Source organism: Leuciscus leuciscus (genome assembly GCF_965113295.1).
Source record: "Leuciscus leuciscus genome assembly, chromosome: 3".
Lineage (NCBI taxonomy): Eukaryota > Metazoa > Chordata > Actinopteri > Cypriniformes > Leuciscidae > Leuciscus > Leuciscus leuciscus.
Window position 1 is genome coordinate 9,516,825 of NC_138727.1, and position 16,632 is coordinate 9,533,456.

The 16,632-nt window shown below is 42.8% G+C and overlaps 1 protein-coding gene across 1 annotated transcript in view; it reads right to left on the bottom strand.

The window, feature by feature from the left end:
• The window catches only part of LOC309494350 (interferon-induced protein 44-like), a 132,692-nt gene that overhangs the window by 7,383 nt on the left and 108,677 nt on the right, over positions 1 to 16,632 (bottom strand). The gene's annotated exons all lie outside the window — the stretch shown is intronic.

Sequence of the window (16,632 nt, forward strand, 5' to 3'; positions counted from 1 at the left end):
AAAGGTATATTTTTTATGTAACCTTCTCCCTCTATATTGTTTATTTGAAAGCATTAAAAGTGCAGTTTCTTGTCTCTCGTTGTATTGTTCAAGTGGTTGAGGTTGATATGGGATTTAGTAATTAGTAATAAGTAGACATTCATCTAATTACACTGTTGAAGATGTCATTTGTAGTTAGTAATACAAGTAACTTACTCAACTGTTATAATATCAGAGGTGAAAGAACAGTATTATTCAACCTAATTTTAATTTTCATGTAGGGGCAATCCTGCGGGCATTAAAAGAACATGGCAGCAGCTGAAAATGAAATATAAAAACATAATTCAATCAAGTAAGGCTTGAGCATATCATGGGTGTAGGCTACCTGACTTTACATTTGACATAAATAACTAAATGGCATCCAGTGTCAAGCAGTGCAGCAGCATTTTTAGCTGAGGGAATTCCTGGACGGACTTCAGAGCCAGTCACTCCCGAAGATCCAAGGGCCTTCATAAAATGTAAGAGGTTTACATGTGTCATTTTTTATAGGCTATTTTTGATATTTCCATTTATTTTACTTTGGGTTGGTTTTTTTGTTGGTCCCAACATATTCTGATGGTAATATCTGTCTTTTGGAGCCTCCTGTCCCAACAGAACCCCAGGCAGTTGTAAGTAGCCTATCAATACACCAGAAATTATGATAAATAGTGTTATAAAGTTATACTCAACCAAATGCTCATCTTCACATGACAATGAGGATTCTGCTGCCACAGAGAGGTAATGTTAATATTATGTGTCTACACATCACACAATCTACACATTCAGATTTTTTTCACATATTTATGTGGAGTAGCCTATAGAATATAAGTTTATATCCAAGTATAAACGGGTATTCTTCTGTTGCACAGATGAACACAGTTCAGTGATTTTCAGTAAATGCCACAGTTTAATTCAGTAGAATTTGTTTAGAACTACATTATGTAACTCTAATCTACTACTGTATTTTCATTTGCCAGTTAAGGAGTTATATAGACTTCATCTTATAAAAAACAAAACAAAAAAAAACAGTAAAAATAGCAATATTTTATTTATTATTTTTATTAATAAAAATGTACTGAAAGAATGAATGAGGTGTTTAAACACCACTTCCTCTTTAAAAAAGGGGAGGAGACTGAAATAAACTCTGGGTTTACCGAAGAAAACCTGCTCCCGACCAGGTTAGGTTCACAGAGTAAGTTACCATGGTAACTGACTCTGAGTATAAGTTACCTCTCTTTCAGAAACAGGCTTGACTTACTCTGCTTTCTCAGGTTTAACATACCTCCCATTCTGAAACAGAAAACTCAGAGTTTCCCTCATTTCAGGGTTAACATACTCAGAGTTTTCACTTAACCTACTTTCTGAAACAGGCCCCAGGACGAGATTCAGATGCAGGCACGACAAAACTCAGTTTATTATCAGTTATTTTGCACTCAACTGGGCAAACGAGTAAACAGAAAAAAATAATAATCAGATCCAGCAGAGGGCGCAGGCAGCTCAATCCCGGGCGGCCTTCAGGGAAATGGGAGGAACAGGTTGCGGCGTCCGGCAGAGAGATCACTGGTGGGCGAGGAAAGAGGGACTGGAGCTAGAGATGTAGCGTCAGAGAAACGTGAAACCAGCCAGGCCGAGGCAGAGAGTGAACACAGTCTAGATGGCAGGGAAAAAACTAAACTAAAAGAAACACAAACAGGAGTCTCAAAACAAAACACAAAGCACGATCTAACTTAAGTAAAAGGCTTAGGTTGGCCGGAGCGCTGAGTAAATATACACAAACAATCTGGCACAAGACAGCGACCACGAGGTAAATAAATAGGGGAATCATTAGGACGTTTAATCAATGACAGGTGAGAGCGGTGATCGCTAATGCTGATGGAACAACAAGGGGGTGGGGAGAACGCCACAATGACAGCGGGGCACGAGGCGAACTGTCAACACAAACCATGCGCACCAAAACAACAACAAGGCACGCAGACTAACGGCATGAGAGACTACACAACAAGGCAGATCAGACCGAAGACATGACATGGGGAGTTTGAAAATTTGAACATTCCGTCAATGAAAGTCAATGGGAGTTTTGATCGTCATTTTTAGGAAAACCGTAAGTCCGATCAGTTAGAAAAGATATAGCACACTGAGTCAGAACAGTCTGAAGGTCTGAGCTGAGTTTGGAGTATGTAGAGTTAAAGCTTTAGGAGGAGTTAGAGTCAGAAATTTTAGGGTCAGAAGAAAAAGAATAAGAAGAATGTACTTTTCCTGAAGAAAATGTGAGTGGTGCTTGCAGTGGCAAAATTCGGCACGGTTGCTAGGGTGTTTCTAGTGGGTTGCTAAGGCATTCTGGGCACTTGCTAGGCGGTTGCTAGGGTGTTCTGGGTGGTTGCTATGGTGTTGCTAGGGTATTATGGGTGGTTGCTAGGGCGTTGAAAGACGGTTGCTAGGGTGTTCGGGGTGGTTGCTATGGTGTTGCTAGGCGGTTGCTAGAGTATTTTGGGTGGTTGCTAGAGCATTGCAAGGCGGTTGCTAGGGTCTTCTGGGTGGTTGCTATGGTGTTGCTAGGCGGTTGCTGTGGTGTTCTGGGTGGTTGCTAGGGCGTTGCTAGGGTGTTCTGGGTGGTTGCTATGGTGTTGCTAGGTGATTGCTTGGGTATTTTGGGTGGTTGCTAGGGCGTTTCTAGGTGGTTGCTAGGGTATTTTGGGTGGTTGCTAGGGCGTTTCTAGGCAGTTGCTAGGGTGTTCAGGGCGGTTGCTAAGGTATTCTGGGTCATTGCTATGGTGTTACAAGGTGGTTGGTAGTTGTCACAGATGGTTACTATGGAGTTTTTATAGAGTTCTTAAAATCTTTAGTAACAAGTGCCTTTAGTACGGCACGAGGCCGCAGATATATAGCCTAGCAATAACGAGCCTAGCAAAAAATAAATAAAATAAATAAAAAAACTACCCTGTGGGGGAAAACATTACTGGCAGCTTGACTGGCCAAGAGCACAGGGAAGGGCAGGAACAGGCAAGGAAACATACAGTATGACTGGAACATTTGATGACGAACTGACAGATGACTGCAAACATAATGTAGGTGCCAGGTTTGGGTTGATATCTTTTATTTTGAAATTTGTACTTTCAGTTTGTTATGTCACTTGGTATAGGTGCATATTACCAGTTAGTTTGCGTGTGGTTAGCATGTAGGAAGGGGGTGAGTAGCTGGGACGCTAACTTTCTTTTGACCGTTTTCATTTCATTCAGTTTTATTTCATTTCATTGCTTTTTTGCTTATTTTACCATCATCATTCATCATGTTGCTGTTCGTTTCAATGTTACAATAAACCACCTGGATTCAAGTGTAAAGCATTTTTGGAAAGCATTTTAGCATTTTTGGAAATTTCCTTATAACTTTTGACCAAAAGGTGGTGCTGCCCCGAAACTTGTTGAGTACTTTCAGTGCACGGTGCCGAAGACATACTAATTGTCTTAATGGTACACCAATGCAATGTAAAGTGTAGTGGTTATGCGGTGATGCGCTATGAAATTAATGAAGGTTAAATTAATTGTAATATTAATTTGATAATAAAAGTTGCAGAATAATGATAATTTTATATATTAATTGGAAATGACCAATCCTCTTGATATGGCCGATAACTGTTGCTTTTGACTCTATATATCTCTGGCTATAGTCGATACATTACAGTATATCATCATCTATCGGAGCAACACGGCACAGGGGTTATCGCAGGGGTCCCCCACAGTGCCTGCCCTGCATGTCCATCCGCTACGCCACTGCACGGAGCATGAATGCCTGAACCGACACAGAACCCAAACCAAACTAGATCAAAGTGCCGGGATATGAACACCACGCTCCACACAGAAAACAACTCACGTGGACGGGATTGCACACGGCCTGAGCAAACTCGGATTTGCACGCTCACAATGACGAAACAGTATGGGATGTCTGGGCCAGACCGAAGTGACAGAACCCTGAGACTAATATGTACATTTTATGTACTAATATGCACCTTTAAATGACTAATATTTTATGCACCCTTTAGGGGTAAATAAGGTACAAAGGTGTACCTTTTGAAATCTCAGTAACTCAAAGTATTAGTTGAAAGCAGTCAAAAAATCAATAGTTCAAAATGATTTTCAAACAAAGTGTTATGTAAGTGCAGGATTCAAATGCTGATAAAGATAATTAAAGGTGCAGTATGCAATTTATCAAAGTCGTTGTTAAACACTGTTGATATGCTGATGAGAGCAATGATAACCATGGAAAAACAAGATCTGACAATGAACAGAAAACGTCTCTGGTTACCTAACGTAACCTCGGTTCCCTGAGAAGAGGGGACGAGACACTGCATCACCGAAAGGTGGCACTAGGGGTTATTTCCTCCTTCCTCGAATCTACTGAAGCCTTATGAAATCTTGTGGATGAATCCGCCCGCCAATAGCATTCAAGTGCGCGAAACAGAGGCGGGCTTCTCCGCACTATAGGGCGGCGCTGAACACCATTGCCTCAGAATCTTGGACTGAAGTAGAGTGTAGCAGACAAAGACTCTGAGCTATGTAACACGGCAGCGTACACAGTGTCTCGTTCCCTCTTCTCAGGGAACCGAGGTTACATTAGGTAACCGAAGAAATTGGCTTTCGAGTTGGTCTCTCGAACACTGCATCACCGAAAGGTGGCGCTAGGGGATCTATAAAATCCTGCTGTGTTGATAGCGAAGGTCCAGATCGGCTGCAAGCTGCACTTTTCCAGTTCCTCCACAGGCTTCAGGGGCCGACCCAAGCGTGAGGTTGCCTTGCTTTTTCCCTCCTAACACCTTTCCCCAAAATCATTCTCCTTTCACTCTGTTTTCCGCAACACCGATGCCCATCCCGCCGAACGCTACAGCTGTGGAACCGACCCTGGTACCAGCAACATTAGAGCGCAGATCCTCACAGGTGCGAACATCGATTTATCTTCACTTCTCTCATTACTTCCTCCCTCTGTCTTAAATCGCCAAATCGACTGCAGCGATTTTGCAGTCACCCTCAAAAATACAGTTCATAATTCATCCTGCATTCTTTTGTTTTCTGAATATTCTTTTGCTTTCAGCCAGTATAGCAAAATCATTTGCGGCGCACTTCCCCACTGGAGACGACAACTAAACGACTATCTTGTGATAATCGCAGAGCTTGCGTTTCTCATTCCACCACAGCTTGTCCTTTGATTGACCCTTCATATCCTCCCTGCCCAGATTCACCTACAGCAAAATCAACCAGTTAAGTCCCGCGGCCAGCAAACATCAATTTTAACGACTCAACCATAGATTCCAAAAGAATAAAACCACCTTCTCATCCAACAGTCAAGTTTGCAATAACTTCAACTCAGGATGATGCTCACAGCAGCGCTGAAGTTATTTACACATTTGCAGCTATTGTGGCGTCACTCCCGCACAATATGCCCTGTAAAAAAGTCTGTAACTAAAGATAAAAAAATTACCTGTTAACTCCTGTGAATATTTCTTGTCTGTCTACTGAATTGTCTCACCACCCTAACACTAACTTTACTGACTATTTACTTTCTGGTCTTAAGCACGGTTTCAAAACCAGTGTTGAAAACCTCCCCACTCACAGTATCATATGTGACAATCTCCAGTCCGCTCTCGCTGAACCTGACACAGTCGTAAAAAATAAATCGAATCAGGCTTTATGATCGGTCCTTTTGACATTCCCTTTCGAGTGTTTCCGCATCAGTCCCATTGGAGTGGCTACCAGTAAAAATTCAGGCAAAAATGCTTAATAATCGATCTCTCAGCTCCGCACAATTCCCCGTTTCCAAGCATAAACAGCCTTATCTCGCTTGAACAATTTTCTCTTCATTACCACAACAATGACCAAGCTATAAACTTGATTAAAGATGCAGGTCGCGGCGCTTGGCTCGCTAAAGTTGACATCACTTCTGCATTTAAAGTGATGCCCATCCACCCAGATTAATGGCATTTATTCGGCGTACGCTGGCATGAACATTTTTACTTTGCCATCCATTTAAATTTTGGCTGCAAAAGCACCCCAAAGATTTTCGACATGCTATCAGAAGCTATTTGTTGGATTCTTTTTTTCATTAACTACTCAATTCCCTACTTACCTACTTAATCTACCTGTTAGATGATTTCCTATTCATCTCACCACCTGACTCCATCTCAGCTGTGCATCTTCTCACAGTCCAAAAAGTCTTTGCTGAGCTCGGGATTCCAGTTGCCCAAGACAAAACCATGGGTCCAGCCAAGTCCATCGAATTTCTGGGCATTAAATTGGATACAGTTAACTTTCAGGCCTCACTGCCCAAGGAAAAAAATCGACAGGATTATTCTGGTTTCATCCACCCTCCTAGAAAATCCAAATTGGTTCTAAACGCGAGCTACCATCTCTGCTCGGCCACTTAAACTTTGCGATGCGCATTATCCCGCAAGGCTGCCCTTTCATCTCACATCTCCTCTTCCTTGCGTCTTCAGTTCACGCGCTAGAGGACCAAATCTCCCTAACTAGTCATGTTGCAACAAGTTCAGTTTATGGATAACCTTCCTTAAACAATGGAACGGTCTGTCCTTTTTCTATAATAATCTGATTTATCTCCCCGTGGATATTCAAACTGTTTACCGACGCAGCTCCCTCCATCGGTTTGGGGAGATTCTACCAAGGCCGTTGGTTCGCGTCCACATGGCCCGCCCAGCTGTTAGACTTGCCGCAGTCACTAACATGCTCAGTGCTGTTCAAATGGTATCCTTTAGTGGTAGCAGCTTCCTGTGTCTTTCCTGTGTCTTGGCACCCTACAGGCCCACAACTCCCACAGGATCCCCGTTCCCCATTCTAACTCGCTTCACTGCCACAGCAGTGCTATCTCTTCCGCTCTTGCAGGAGCTCACATTTCCTTCCAACCCGCCCTTAGACAGTTGGAAAGCAAGTTTGGGTTCCACTTCCATTGCAATGTCATCTACTCTGCTCCCCTAGAAGCCACATTTCCCATTCCAACTTGCTCCACTGCCGCATCTCTTCTGCTCCCGCAGGAGCTCAGCTCTCCGTGCAACTCGCCTTTTGGATAGTTTGGAAAGCAAGTCGAAAGCAAGTTTTGGTTCCAATACCGCAGCAGCATAATCTCCTCTCCAACAGGAGCTCATTCTCCATCCAACTGGCTCATTGGATAGTTAGAAAGCAAGTCAGAACCAAGTCTTTTCCACTACAGCTCCCGCAGGAGCTTGTTTCTCCGTCCCAACTTGATCCACCGCCGCAGCAGCGTTATCTCTTCCGCTCCCGCAGGAGCCCAGTTCTATGTCCAACTTGCCTTTTGGACAGTTGAGTTTGGACAGCAAGTTGAAAAGCAAGTTTGGCCCACTGCCGCAGCAGTGTCATCTCCTCCACTCCCGCAGGAGCTCCGTTTCTTCTTCCAACTTGATCCATTCCCGTGGAACCATTATCTCTTCCGCTCCAGCAAGTGCTCAATTCTCCATTCAACTTACCATAGGATAGTTGGAAAGCAAGTCAAAAGCAAGTTTGCCCACTGCCGCAGCAGTGTCATCTACTCCACTCCCGCAGGAGCTCTGTTACTCCGTCCAAACTTGATCCCCTGCTGCAGCAGCATTCTCTTCCGCCCCCGCAGAAGCTCAGTTCTCTGTCCAAAATTGCCTTTTGGATAGTTGGAAAGCAAATTGAAAAGCAAGTTTGGTCCACTGCCGCAGCAGTGTCATCTACTCCGCTCCCTCAGGAGTTCCGTTTCTCCATCCAACTCTCCTTCCTCTTCCGTTCCCACAAGTACTCAATTCTCCATCCAACTTTCCATCAGATAGTTGGAAAGCAAGCTTGGTCCACTGCCGCAGCAGTGCCATCTCCTTCGCTCCTGCAGGAGCTAGTTTTCTCCATCAACTTGCTTCCACTGCAGCAGTTATGCTATTCTCCTCCACTTCTGCATAAGCTCACTCCGCACGACCATCCCCGGCCAGCCACCTGCAAGGTCCACCCATCTGATGCCATGACAAACAAACTCCCGTCTGATGATGCAAGAAGCCATCCCCATCCAGCGACTAACCCCCTCCCCTACGATTGGCACCATAAGCTTTGCACTCCACAAGTTTTTTGGGGGGGTCATCAACATTATTTCTGGTGGCTGTCCCGCATTTGTTGCAACTTTTGTGGTGAGTACTCTGGGTTCAGGCCGAATACCGAGCCCGGAGCCCTCTACTCGGACAGCACGCCAAATACGCATAACATTTATTGTATCTGACTTATTGTGCAATTATGTTTCACTAAACAAAGTGTAGTGTGTTCATTTGAAAGATGTTCAAATAATCAATCCAATCAACTCATCATCAACAATTACCATGTCTATCTTATCCGCATGAGAGGAAGCATATATATTCACTCAGTCGACCTATATTCCTCGACAGTTTTTCAGCCTCCCTCCACCACCCCGACTCCTCACTCTTGACTTATACCTTCCACAGCCAGGAATATGGGGGGAGTACTCAGGGTTCGGGCTGAATACTGAGCTAGGAGCCCTCTCCTTGGACAGCAAACCCAAATTCGCATACCATTTATTCTATCTGACATATTTGTAAGTCCGAACTCGTAAAACAGCAGCTAGTCCGCACCGCAGACACATGGATAGGCGACGGCACTATCCCCTAGTAACATTCATCCTGGGATTTGTGACATCCATGGTGTGAGCACCGCACCGTACAGTGTGTGCTGGTGACCAAATAATGCATGCGGCAGTAAGCAGACACTAGCACTAGACAATGTGGACACCCACCACAAAACAATATCTCTCTTATTACACTCGTGATGCTCTGAACATAGAGGCAAGTGTTCTTGAGATACACTAAACAGCCCTCTGGCCAGCCTACGGGAGGATCTGTTTCAGTGCGAGCAGTTAATAGTGCACTCTCTGGAGTCCCTGGAAGGCCATGTCACGCCTCTATGCAATCCGTCAGGGACAGAAGCACTTTTGCCTTTATTTGGAACTTTATCTTGCCAGAGAAAGAGCTCCAATACAGAGAACTTCCTGTGTTCCATCTTACAGCTGTCACACCACACAACGGAACAGTCATTGCTCAAAGGCAACTAGTTTTGATACAAAGGGCAGTGTTTCAGCCATGTTCGTTTTCTGGATTCATAGCTGTCTCAGCCCTATGCAAGGGGCTGATGCGGGGCTAGATGACCGTCGCATAGAGCGAGGCAGAGAGAAATAGTATTAAAAAAGTGGTACAGCCAGTGTATCATCACATGAGGCTATGACTGGCATCAGTGCCAGAGTGTAAGGTGACCAGTGTAAGTGACACTACCCCCTTTCATGAAAACCAACGGACAGCCGGTGTTTAACATCGAAAGGCATAGAATAGCACAACACCAGTGCAAGTAACAGTAGCATCCACAGCCCACTTCCTCACACAAGCAGCAGCACAGCCAGTGCTTATTGTAGAAAACGATGGACAGCGGCCACAACGGCACGCATAATGGCTAATGTAAGCAGTACTTCACACCCATATGAGAAGACAGTGGCAAAGCTGGTGTTAACACAGAAGGCGTGGCAGAAGTGGCTGGAGCATTTTATATAGGACAGACTGCCGCTTTGAGACGGGGGGCTGCTTATATTGCACAAGCGAGTGAGTGGCTGGAACACTCTGTACTCCATACACGACAGATCACCGCTCTGAGGCGGGGAACTGCATATCATAAGAGTGAGCGAGCGGCCGAAGCTTCCTGCTTTAAAGAAAGATGACCGGCGTTCTGAGGCGGGGGGCTGCTTTACTGCTTATGAGTGGGTGAGTGATCGAATCGCTTCGTCCTCTAGGCAGGTCACATTCCTGAGATTTGTGCACGGCAGACTGCTGCTCTGAGGCAGGGGGCTACTCATGCTGCGTGAAGAGTGAGCGACTGGAGCTTTTCCATGCTCTGAACACGGCATACCGCTGCTCTGAGACAGTGGGCTGTTATATAATGTAAGTGCCGAGCTTTTTGTCTGCTGTCCATGACAGACCAATGCATTGGGACAGGGGGGCTGTTTATATTATATGATTTGTCTTCTGACCACGACAGGCCACTGCACTGAGACAGGGGGTGGTTTCTGTCGCATGAGTGCCGGGAATTCGTCCTCTGACCAACACTGCTCTGAGACAGGGGCTGCTTATCATGTGAATGAGGAGTTGAAGTGATCTGTGCTTTGTACATGGCAGATCGTCGCTCCAGACAGGGAGCTTTGCACGTATAGAGATCAAGGGTCCATGCTTAGAACCTTAGCTGCAGTCTCCGTGCTCTGCTCGCAGCTACCAAGGGAGGGAGAGCGTGAGAGGTCGGGCTTGTATCCTTTTGAAGGGTTGGATGAGAGGATGAGATGCCGTGCTCTATAGTGCAGGGGAGCCCGCTTTTTCACTTTCACTCTTTTAATTAGTTCTGCTGTGCTGTGTGCTCTGCTTCTTTCTCTGTCTCTTTTTTAGGGGTTCAATACAAATCCTATTGTCATTGTTAGAATTTCCAAGCATTTCCCTAACTTTGAGGGATGGTAGTCCAATGTCACCAATGGTCGCCCCAATCTGCCTGTCCAAAATTTCACATACATTTATGCTAATAATTTTTTTACTAAAATTGGCCATTCACACAGTCCACGTTTTTTCTACTTTTTCGAACTCCTCCTAGACAGTTTGTCCAATTTTCACGAAAATGTAATCAGATCATCTTCAGACCATGCTGGCAAAAAAAAAAAATATCAAAAGCTTTTTGATAAACTTAACCATTCTCAAATAACGCACAAACGAATTTGACGAAAGCATGCTAAATTGGATGCAAGGCTATATTCTCCAAAACGCTTCAGACCAAACTTGGTACATGTCATCCTAAGCATGACCTGAGGCTACATGCAGGGTTTCAGCACAGCAGGAGATATGAAAAATTGACTTTTTTGCTTATAACTTTTGAATGGTTTGCCCAATAATTTGGTCACTTCTGATTCAGTGCATTATGCTGAGTAGAATGATTCCCAATTTTCCCATATTGACTATTGTGGGCATCGGCCATTTTGAATTTTGTCCTAAAATGCTGTACTTTCTGAATGCATCATCATAAAACTGGAGCTGTGTCCCAATTCAGGGGCTGCATCCTTTGAAGGCCGGTTCCTTCAAAGTGCGTGGCTGACGCGGCCTTCGGAGGATGCACCGAGACTCGTTTAAAGGGGAAAGTATAGCCGACTGCGTCATCGTGTCAAGACAAAGGCTGTCCCAATTCGAAGGTACTTCGAAGGCTCCTTCAAAATGCGGCCTGCAAATGTGTCCTTCTTTTCCCGTGAATGCAGGATACATCAGAATGATCCTTCGCAGTCTTGCCTACCACAGAATTCATTGCGCGCCGGAAACGAAATGGCCAGATTACACTTTTAAATGTAAGTATTGGATTTCGATTGAATCGAGTAATCTAATGTATCTAATGAAAAAAAAAAAGGTTCAAAAGTTGACTTATATGTTACCAGTATGTGATTTTACATAGGCTAGTAAATACTCTTTAGACTTTATTATGTACATAAATTGACCATGGTGGACCATTGACCAACATTTTTAGATAATATATAAACAGTATAAAATAGAAACACAAAAAATATGTCTTATGCAGGGATTTTTCCTGGAGGGCCGCTGTCCTGCAGAGTTTACTTTCTTAGAAAAAGATTCAAATTTGATGTAGACCCTTATATTTTGCGAGATGGCTGATGAGACTCTGGAACACATGTTCTATTTTTGCCCCGTGTCCAATAGCTTCTGGACTGAGCTACATAATTGGCAGTCACTTAAGATTGATAATATCTCTCACCTTGCCACACATCCTCTTTTATATGATAATATACACTCACCTAAAGGATTATTAGGAACACCTGTTCAATTTCTCATTAATGCAATTATCTAATCAACCAATCACATGGCAGTTGCTTCAATGCATTTAGGGGTGTGGTCCTGGTCAAGACAATCTCCTGAACTCCAAACTGAATGTCAGAATGGGAAAGAAAGGTGATTTAAGCAATTTTGAGCGTGGCATGGTTGTTGGTGCCAGATGGGCCAGTCTGAGTATTTCACAATCTGCTCAGTTACTGGGATTTTCACGCACAACCATTTCTAGGGTTTACAAAGAATGGTGTGAAAAGGGAAAAAGATCCAGTATGCGGCAGTCCTGTAGGCGAAAATGCCTTGTTGATGCTAGAGGTCAGAGGAGAATGGGCCGACTGATTCAAGCTGATAGAAGAGCAACTTTGACTGAAATAACCACTCGTTACAACCGAGGTATGCAGCAAAGCATTTGTGAAGCCACAACACGCACAACCTTGAGGCGGATGGGCTACAACAGCAGAAGACCCCACCGGGTACCACTCATCTCCACTACAAATAGGAAAAAGAGGCTACAATTTGCACGAGCTCACCAAAATTGGACAGTTGAAGACTGGAAAAATGTTGCCTGGTCTGATGAGTCTCGATTTCTGTTGAGACATTCAGATGGTAGAGTCAGAATTTGGCGTAAACAGAATGAGAACATGGATCCATCATGCCTTGTTACCACTGTGCAGGCTGGTGGTGGTGGTGTAATGGTGTGGGGGATGTTTTCTTGGCACACTTTAGGCCCCTTAGTGCCAATTGGGCATCGTTTAAATGCCACGGCCTACCTGAGCATTGTTTCTGACCATGTCCATCCCTTTATGACCACCATGTACCCATCCTCTGATGGCTACTTCCAGCAGGATAATGCACCATGTCACAAAGCTCGAATCATTTCAAATTGGTTTCTTGAACATGACAATGAGTTCACTGTACTAAAATGGCCCCCACAGTCACCAGATCTCAACCCAATAGAGCATATTTGGGATGTGGTGGAACGGGAGCTTCGTGCCCTGGATGTGCATCCCACAAATCTCCATCAACTGCTAGATGCTATCCTATCAATATGGGCCAACATTTCTAGAGAATGCTTTCAGCACCTTGTTGAATCAATGCCACGTAGAATTAAGGCAGTTCTGAAGGCGAAAGGGGGTCAAACACAGTATTAGTATGGTGTTCCTAATAATCCTTTAGGTGAGTGTAGATTCATCAGTATCAGATTTAGTCAATATAATTATTCTTATGGGTAAATATCATATTCATTGCAGTAAGTGGAGATGTTCTAAGCCTTCCTTTGTTTGGTTTATAAATGATTTTAAATAGTTTTTTTTACCTCACTGAAAAAGATCAAATCTACTAAAATTGCAAGAAAAATGTGTAGTGACATATCTAGGAAACTACTGTTTTGATTAATCTCCCTTTGTGTGCCACTCCAAATGTTAATTTTATTTCTCTCTAGCCTTTTTGCCTTTGACTTGTGTATTTTTAAGTAGCTTTTAAGTTTAAGTAGTTTTTAAGTTTTTTGTTGTTTTCTGCTTAGTTAATACTTTTGTATATTGAAAACATTTGTATTTACGCATGTATATGCTCTTTCCCCTACGAGAGTTCTGTATGTTGCTATTTTTTTGTCATAAAAAAAAACAAAAAAACTCTGACTTGGCAACACTAACGGAAGGCGCATTAGAAAGATCCTACAAATTGGGACAGCCTTTGTCGCGCCGCTGTGACGCAATCGGCCTTCAAAATGCGGCATTCGGAGGATGCAGCCCCTGAATTGAGACACAGCTTTGGTGCATAGACAGTAAAAGAAATGGACACAGCGACCTCATTGGATTCAACGGAGAAAAGTGAAGTCAATTAGAAGCACTCACTTCCTGATGGCTGACCGTACTGCGCAGACTCAAACTGAGCTTGACGACGTAGATGTGACGTGAGCAACCCGTCTGTCTTCTAGTAGCTGTGCTAAGAGAAATCTGAATCATTCCCTTCCGAAACTTGCAGAGACGGAGAGTGTGAGTAGGAGGTGTCCATGAGCTAGGAGCAGGAGCAGGAGCAACTTTTGCTAAGTATTCTGATTAATAATTTTGTCATTTTGCCTCCACGTCCCCCCGATTGCCCGCGAGCTTCTCCTCCTGTCCATACGGTAATTTCTCTACTGTGCGACAGAGAGTCGCGTGGTTATGACGCAATCGTTAGCCTATTTTTACAAAAACTGCTTATACGGGGCCATAACGTAAGATACAAGGTAATGGAGCCTTTTATACATTTACGTGTTGCTTTAGAAATAAATAATGGACAAATGGAGTCTTTAAACACCTCAGATGTAAAGTTATTCGCTGTCAAAGTGACGCCAAAATGAATGGGAGTCAATGGAATGCTAACAGCAGGTGATGGTCTGCTAATCAATGGCGGCGCCCGGGGAAGCTTCAGTGTTTTATGAAACATTGGCCCCCTGCTTTGGTGTGTGTCATTCATTGAAAGTGGTGTCATTGGGACCATGCCCTGAGGTACTCCACAAGCTTCTAGACAGCTCCACCTTGTGGTTAAACGTTAGAATAAAATTTTCGAAAAATGCTAATAACTTTTGATTTATTTTGCTTATTTTAATGAAACTGGTCTTGATAGATTCCTTGGGTCATGCTGAGAACAATGATACCAATGCTCGAACTTCAGACAATGCTGGCAGAAATGTATCAAAAGCTTTTTGTTTTGTTAAAAAGTTATCAAAAGCTTTCAGCTGGCATGATGCCAAGTTGATTCTGTGGCTGTAACTCTGCAGCGCTTTGGTAGCCTGGGAAAACCCAAACAACTTCCGGCAAATTTAGATTTGCTCTGCAAGTAGTCTGGCAAAGAGCTCATTCAAGCCCATTTCTAATCCATCGAAATCACGGCACCAATCAGAAACGTTGGGGCGGGCTTTACACAATGACGATCGCTCTGATTGGTTTTAGGTCTATCCAATTGCGCCCAGAGGCATTTGAGCGATGTCCGTTGGTGAAGCACACCAACTTTTAAATGTATTATTATATTTAAATTGCAAACACATGAGGACAGTCTCCATGAAAGACCCACTGGCAGATGAACATGCTACTACATTTCTCTCCGAAACGGTAGGAAATTAAATTTTTAGATTTAATAGAGGATTTTAACTGTGACAAGATGATTGACAGGGCAGTTTACGTGACAGGTTACGTGACAGGATGCACGAGACAGATCCGTCCGATAAAGATGATGAAGTAGTATGTCCCAAAGCTTGACTACTTTTTTGCTACACATTCAAAAGTAAATACCTTTTCTTCACAAAAAGAGTACATACTTTTAGCGTAGTGTAACTTAGGCGAATTGGGACGCAGCATATGGCTTTACACGATGACGATCGCTCTGATTGGTTTTACTGTAGGTCTATCCAATTGCGCTCAGAGGCATTTGAGCGACGTCTGCCCCTTTGGAAATGTGTTATTAATGAAGCTTTGCCAGACCATAACTCAGTTACTACTGAGAATGGTCTGGTTTTAACCAGGCTAGTGCTTTGGTATATTGACACCAAACATTTTGTGTCTCATTGTCACCTAACCACATCATAATAATTTGATAACAATGCCACCTATTGGTCAAAAGTGATAAGCAAGCTAATCATATTACAGTGATTGTATTTTAGATTTTTCAGCCATTTTAACTAAAATAATCTAAAAACATTAAATTACTTGTTGTTGCAGTTTTTCTGAAGCTCCCTGCCATGCTTGCATGTCACATTATTCCCTTTTGTGCTTGGCCCCGATAATTGCTGCTTGCAGCTGTATTTTTTTTTTTTTTTTTTACTCTCTCATATAACAGGATGTCCGGTGGTGAGGATAAAGGATGTTGTTGTCTTCTTCAGATGTAGTAAGAGTTGCAGACAAGTAATGATAATGCAACAAATAACAAGATTGTTTTATTTATTTTTATCAAATTTGTTAAAAGTGTGATTGAATGATGTTAATTCATTTGCGCAACCATGTATTTGCTATAACAATGAAAATATTTGAAAAACAGCTCTAAACAAGTAATGATGCAATCCTTTTACACTGTGCATTATGTTCTAACCATAACATATTTTTTTCAAATAAGTTTTTATTACATGAAATAGCTTCAATCATACAAATCAAAAAATATTTTTTTATAAATATATTTTTGGAGGGGAGGGAGGGGGGTACTTAGGGAAATGTTGCCATAGCAACACTTTACCACAATCGAAAATGGTCAAAAAGTAGTTTTTCTATAAAATTATGATTTTCTTTTCTATTTAATTGCACATTTCTTATACTACAAAACTATAATTAATATAATACTATAATTAAGTAGATGAGACTAAATTGTTACATTAGGCATACAATCAAAGACTATCATTGATACTTAGAGAAAGCAGTTAGTAAAAAACTAATAAACAACATTTTAAAAACACATTTCACTTTAGAAAACAACTAAAATGTATGTGTGTGTCAGCTTGTGTATTATTATTATGTGTGTGTGTGTGTGTGTGTGTGTGTGTGTGTGTGTGTGTGTGTGTGTGTGTGTGTGTTGGTGGTATTGTATGCTAAGCACTTTTATAACTATGTTTCACAGTTTCATTATCAATTTCTGTATTTGTAACAGTTCAGTATGTCCCTTGAAATGCTAGGTTATCTGCATCTTTGCTGACGGACCCTCCATGCCTTACGTTCACTTCTCTTCTCCCTTTCACTTAAATCGCTTATTCTCTCTCTTTT